The sequence below is a fragment of the Dipodomys spectabilis genome, unplaced genomic scaffold (assembly GCF_019054845.1).
Source record: "Dipodomys spectabilis isolate Male_0828 unplaced genomic scaffold, ASM1905484v1 ptg000185l, whole genome shotgun sequence".
Taxonomy (NCBI): Eukaryota; Metazoa; Chordata; class Mammalia; order Rodentia; family Heteromyidae; genus Dipodomys; species Dipodomys spectabilis.
In genome coordinates, this window is record NW_024870862.1 from 778,617 (window position 1) to 784,387 (window position 5,771).

At 34.8% G+C, this 5,771-nt stretch overlaps 1 non-coding gene across 1 annotated transcript; it reads right to left on the reverse strand.

The window, feature by feature from the left end:
* Positions 1 to 1,340: 1,340 nt before the first annotated feature.
* LOC122121159 lies at positions 1,341 to 1,447 on the reverse strand. The gene has a single exon (XR_006149897.1). It is a non-coding gene; the product is annotated as a U6 spliceosomal RNA (small nuclear RNA).
* Between the last annotated feature and the right edge of the window lie 4,324 nt (positions 1,448 to 5,771).

Sequence of the window (5,771 nt, forward strand, 5' to 3'; positions counted from 1 at the left end):
CAGGAGCCCGAGATCTGTGGATAACAGTTGGAACCCAATCAGGGCAAAATAAATTCATGAGATAATTTTTCAAAAATTTATTGAACTAGCATAGGGCCAAGAATGAAGATGTAGCTTATATAGTAGCTCACCAATCTAGAGAGGAAAGGCCTAGCAAGACCTTGAAGCTGCGATTTCAAATTCTGAGCATGCCAACAGAAATGCAATTTCCTGTACATGCATGCTACTTGTGCGCACGCGTGCACACACACACATACACACATACATCCATTCTAAATATCTTCATATCAGTGTTTTGCATTAATTTCTTTGTTAACGATATTATATAAGCAAAATAAAGGAAATAAACTCCTCCCTCTTAGAAAAGTTTTATACTTGTTATTGTAAAAATACTGTACACAGGTGTCATATTTACATGAGCTAGGTAATGAGAGCAATTCCTAACAAGCATTGTTACCTCCTCCTTTATTTTTCCCCTACCATTCCTTCCCTCGCACCTCCACAAGTGCACTCCCCTCCCCCCTTCCCCTGCCTAAATTGTAACGTTCATTTTTCAGCATAGTGTCTTGTGCATCTCATTGTTACAATGGGTCAACCTGTATCCCTATTTAGGCATTTTGTTTTTTTCCTTCCTCTCCCCAAATTAGAAGAGCATATATACAAGATATAGGTGCATCAACTTCAAATACAGTGAAAACAGTTGTTATAGCATGGGGAGGAACCTATAAAAAGACACAAAAAATCACATTGCACATTATAAGTACATTAGAAACAATAGCAAAAAAGAGAAAAATTCTTGTATCCCTATCTTGGGTTTCATTTCCCGGAACATTATGTTATCTGGTCATATGGACATACCTTTTGACCTTTTCTGCTTATACTATACATATATTAGTTATTGAAAATTAAGGAAACCATGGGACCTGTGTTCTTTTGGATTTGGCTTACTTCACTTAATATTTTTTCCATATCTTTCCAATTTCTAACAAATTGGATGATGCCATTCTTTCTGATGGAGGCATAGAATTCCATTGTTTATATAAAACACATCCTCTTGATCCATTCTTCTGCTGAGGAGCATCGGGGTTGGTTCCATATCTTAGTTATCTTAAATAATGCTGCAATAAATGTAGTTGTGCTGGTAGTTTTCGTATGGTCTTGTTTGTCATCATTTGGGTAAATGCCCCAAAGTGGGATTTCTGGATCATAGGGGAGATCTATGTGGAGTCATTTGAGGAACCTCCATACTAATTTCCAAAATGGTTGAAAAAGTTTACACTCCCACCAAGAATGCAGTAAGGTTCCCTTCTGTCCACATCCCCTCCAGCATCTATTGTTGTAAAACTATGGAATGCTTCAGGAATTTGCCTGTCATCCTTGCGCAGGGGCCATGCTAATCTTCTCAGTATCATTACAATGTTAGTTTATGTGATGCTGAATTGAGCACAGAATATTTTTTATATATAAAGTGTAATTGATTTTCTTAAACTAGGCAATTCAACAAAAAGTAAGTTTAGAAGAATTGTGAAATTTTAGAACCATGTACTTCTTACATAAGCACACATTTAAGAATAATGTCAAGATGGACATGTCAAAAACAAAATAATTCCAGATATTTGGGGTTCAAGAGATGTGTAGGGGAAATAATTCAATTGTTCTATACAAGGCACATGTCATAATGAACACAGCAGCAAGTGTTAAGGGTTGTTAAAAATTTTAGTGTTTTATATCTATTTAATTTTAGGATTATATGCCAAAATTAGGACTGTTTGGCAGGTATAAAATTTTCTATAATGTATTTAAGATTTATGTTAGCAGACATATAGTACTAAGTATGTACATTTCAGAATTTATAGAAACTTTGTTAATGAGAAGTTGCAAAGTCTTTGTGTGAAGAAGCAGAATGAAGGGTTAAGACTACACAGTTCTTGTTAAAATTTAGGGATTCCTTACTTTATATTTTAGCGAGGAACAAGAGATGATATAAGCCATAAACAAATAATGAGATGAGCCATAAATAATAACCTTAGTGTGTAACTTTGAAGACTATTCATAGCCTATAAAAATCTTGTTGAACATCATAATCTTAGGCGGTTTAAAATGTACAGGAATATGAGAAAATAGAAAATCTAATATGTAGTGCACTTCAAATACTAAAAACACTGGTAATTGTTTTGTTTTTTATTTTATTAATCATTATTTAATTATTGGTTTTCTTTGTAGCATTGTTTTACTTGTTATATAATACAACTTTTTGTTAGTCATCATTAGGAGGTACTTTGAGAAGGTTACTGGGGTGGTCAAACCATTTTTTTTATAGGTGCATGTGAATTTACAACTAGGAAAATTAAGAACAAAATATTTATTAAAAAATGATCAAGTAGAGTCTGAATCAGGAGAGTTGATACATGTCCACAACTAAAATCTTAGCCCTAGGTTGAAGCAACAGTATTACAGATTTGAGGCCACAAATGTGAGAGACTGTGTTTTGTTTTGTTTTGTTTTATTTTGACTTTGTTGGTCATGGGGCTTGAACTCTGGGGCCTGAGTGCTGTTCCTCAGGCAAGGCTAGCGCTAACACTTGAGGCAGAGCACCATTTCCATCATTTTCTACTTATGTGGTGCTGAGGAATCAAACCCAGGGCCTCATGCATGAAAGGCAAGCACTCTACCACTGAGCCAACTTCCTAGCACTTGAGAGACTGTGTTTTTAAAAAAATCATCTAAACAACATTTTCCTTTTGCTTTGGGTTATATAAGGAAATATATAAATATCTTTTTCTATTTTTGTGAATTGTTGTACTTCTAAATTTATAGTAACTTCAGCCACTTTATCCTTTTCAAAGTCATGAAATATCTCTGAGAGTTTGCTGCTGTGAAGATCGTTTTTGCATTTATAATTTCTTCTGAGTCACTTTTATTTTTATCAACATAACTTTATATTTCATGTTGATGGATTACAAATATCAAATACCTACAAATGTACACATAGAGTCTAAAGATAGCAGTATGAATATTCTCATACAGCTCTGGTTTATCTATTATTCACTTTCAATATTATGATATTTCTCTCTCTCTTTCACTCTGTCTCATTTCCTCTCTTTCTCTTCCATGCCCCATGTCTGCTACTTAGAATTTCTGCTGGGCTACTATTATGCTTCAGGATCTACTAGTTTTGAGGGAACATGAAAGCAACCATCGGTTAACCTTGCATTCTTTAAGAGTTATGACAGTAACATGATATTATTCTTTGCCATTGTAAATGGTAAAATAACATATCTAGGAGTTCCTTTTCACTTTTACTTCTACTATAAATTTTATCTCATAGGAATCATTGGAATGGATAAGACACTTTAACCTGTGACCTAAAATTATTTTTCTTTTATTTTTTTAATCTTCTACAAGATTACTTTATATATTTTTAAAAATTTTGTTCTTTTTATTATTTTTTCTTTTTTATTGTGAAAATACTGTACAGAGGGGTTGTAATTACATGGACAAGATAATGAGTACATTTCTTATCAAGCATTGTAGCGTCCTCCTTTGTTTCTCCTTCCCAGAACTTCCAATCCTCCTTGTCCCCCATATCAAATACTCCCCCCAACCAAAGTAGTAAAGTTCGTTTTTCGACATAAGTACTTGTACATATTAGTGTTGCAATGGGTCCACCCGTACCCTTATTTAAACGAATTGTTTTTTCCCACCCCCCCCCCCCACAAATTATATCAACATCAAATACAGTGAAAGCAGGGGTTATACCGTGGGGGAGGGACATCCAAAGCAACAAAGAAATATTCTTTAAATATGTTAGAAAAAATCGCATTAAAAACATTTGAATATATATCTTAAGGTTCATGTCCCTAACATCAACCTATCTGACCTTTTCTGCTTGACTCAGACATATGCTAGTTGTTGCAAATAAGTTTAACCATGAAACCTATGTTTCTTTGGGCTTGGCTTACTTCACTTAATAGAATTTTTTCCTAGCCTTTCCATTTCCTAACAAATGGGGCAATGTCATTTTTTCTGATGGAGGCATAGAATTCCATTGTGTATATATACCACATTCTCTTGATCCCTTCATCTACTGAGGGGCATGTGGGTTGGTTTCATGTCTTAGCTATGGTAAATAATGCTGCAATAAACATAGTTGTGCTGGTAGCTTTAGTGTGGTCTTATTTGTGATCATTTGGTGAAACGCCCAAAAGTGGGATTGCTGGGTCATAGGGGAGATCTATGTAGAGTCTTTTGAGGAACCTCCATACTGCTTTTCAACATGGTTGAACAAGTTTACTCTCCCACTAACAATGCAGTAAGGTTCCCTTCTGTCCACATTTCCTCCAACATCTAACAGCCTCTTCAGTAGATGTGCTGGAAAAATTGGTTAACTACTTGCAGAAAAATAGCTAGATCCTTATATATCACTCTGCACCAGAATCAACTCCAAATTGATCAAATACCTTGGAGTCAAATCAGACACTCTGAAAACATTACAGGATGGAAAAGGAGAAACCCTAGGTCTAATTGGCACAAGCCAAAATTTCCTTAATAGAGTCCCAGAAACACAACAAATCAAAGAAAATTTGGGCAAATGGGATTGCATGAAATTGCAGAGCTTCTGCATGGCAAAGGATATAGCTAGCAAGATCAATAGAATGTCCTCGGATTGGAAGAAAATCTTCACTAGCCATACAACAGACAAGGGTCTCATATCTAAAGTCTACCTGGATATCAACAAATGAAATCCCCCAACAACAAATCTTCAAAGAAACAACTACCCAATAAATAAGTGGGCTAAAAACTTACAGAGAAACTTCTCTGAAGGTGAAAGAAGGATGGCCAATAGTCACATGAATAAATGCTCAACCTCTCTAGCCATAAAAGAAATGCAAATCAAAGCAACATTGAGATACCACCTCACCCCAGGTAGAATGGCTATAATCAAGAATTTTTTTCCTTTTACAAGCAACCTTTTTTTCTTTTATTATCAGTTAGTAACTACCTGTAATGAAAAAAAGCTATCCTATGGAAAGTAGACCGAAGTTGTTCACAGGGATGGTCAAAAACTAATGGGGGAAGTGAGTACAAAGGATATCCATAATAGATCACAGATCTGCAGAGCAATTTATCATGTACATTTTGTGAGAATGACAATGTGCTAGGAACTATAGATTGAATCACTGAACATCTGATATACATATATATGCACATATATTTATATTTGTATATTCATTTATATATGCATATATGTGTGTATATGCCCTTATTTAGGTTCACTTGCACGTTAGCATACACACAAATACACACATACATATAAACATGTAAACGTGCACACATAGAGAAAGATACATAATTATAGCCAACACAAGTTTCACTAGTTGTTGAATATGCCTTAGACGGAATGCTTGGAACCATTTAAAATTTGATAATTGCAATTCGAAGCTATTCCAAGTAGATAAACCTAGGAGATTCTTTTCTCCACTCTTGGTAAAAGGAAGAAGTGAAAGTGTGGCTCAGGTCTATAGATTAAACATAGAGAATTAAAGCCCAGGTAGAGCTCAAGACCAGGAGTTCAAATCCCAGTACCTGCACAATATAAAAAAAAGGAGTCCTTTGTCTTTGAAAAGGGATATTTTTCCAAAAATGAATACCCAGGACAATTTTCAAGTTCCAAAACTCTTCGAAAGGCTCTTTCACATCTTAAACTGATTCCTCTCCTTGATTCACATTATGGAAAATAGGAGTCACACTTCACATTAAAAAGTATATGC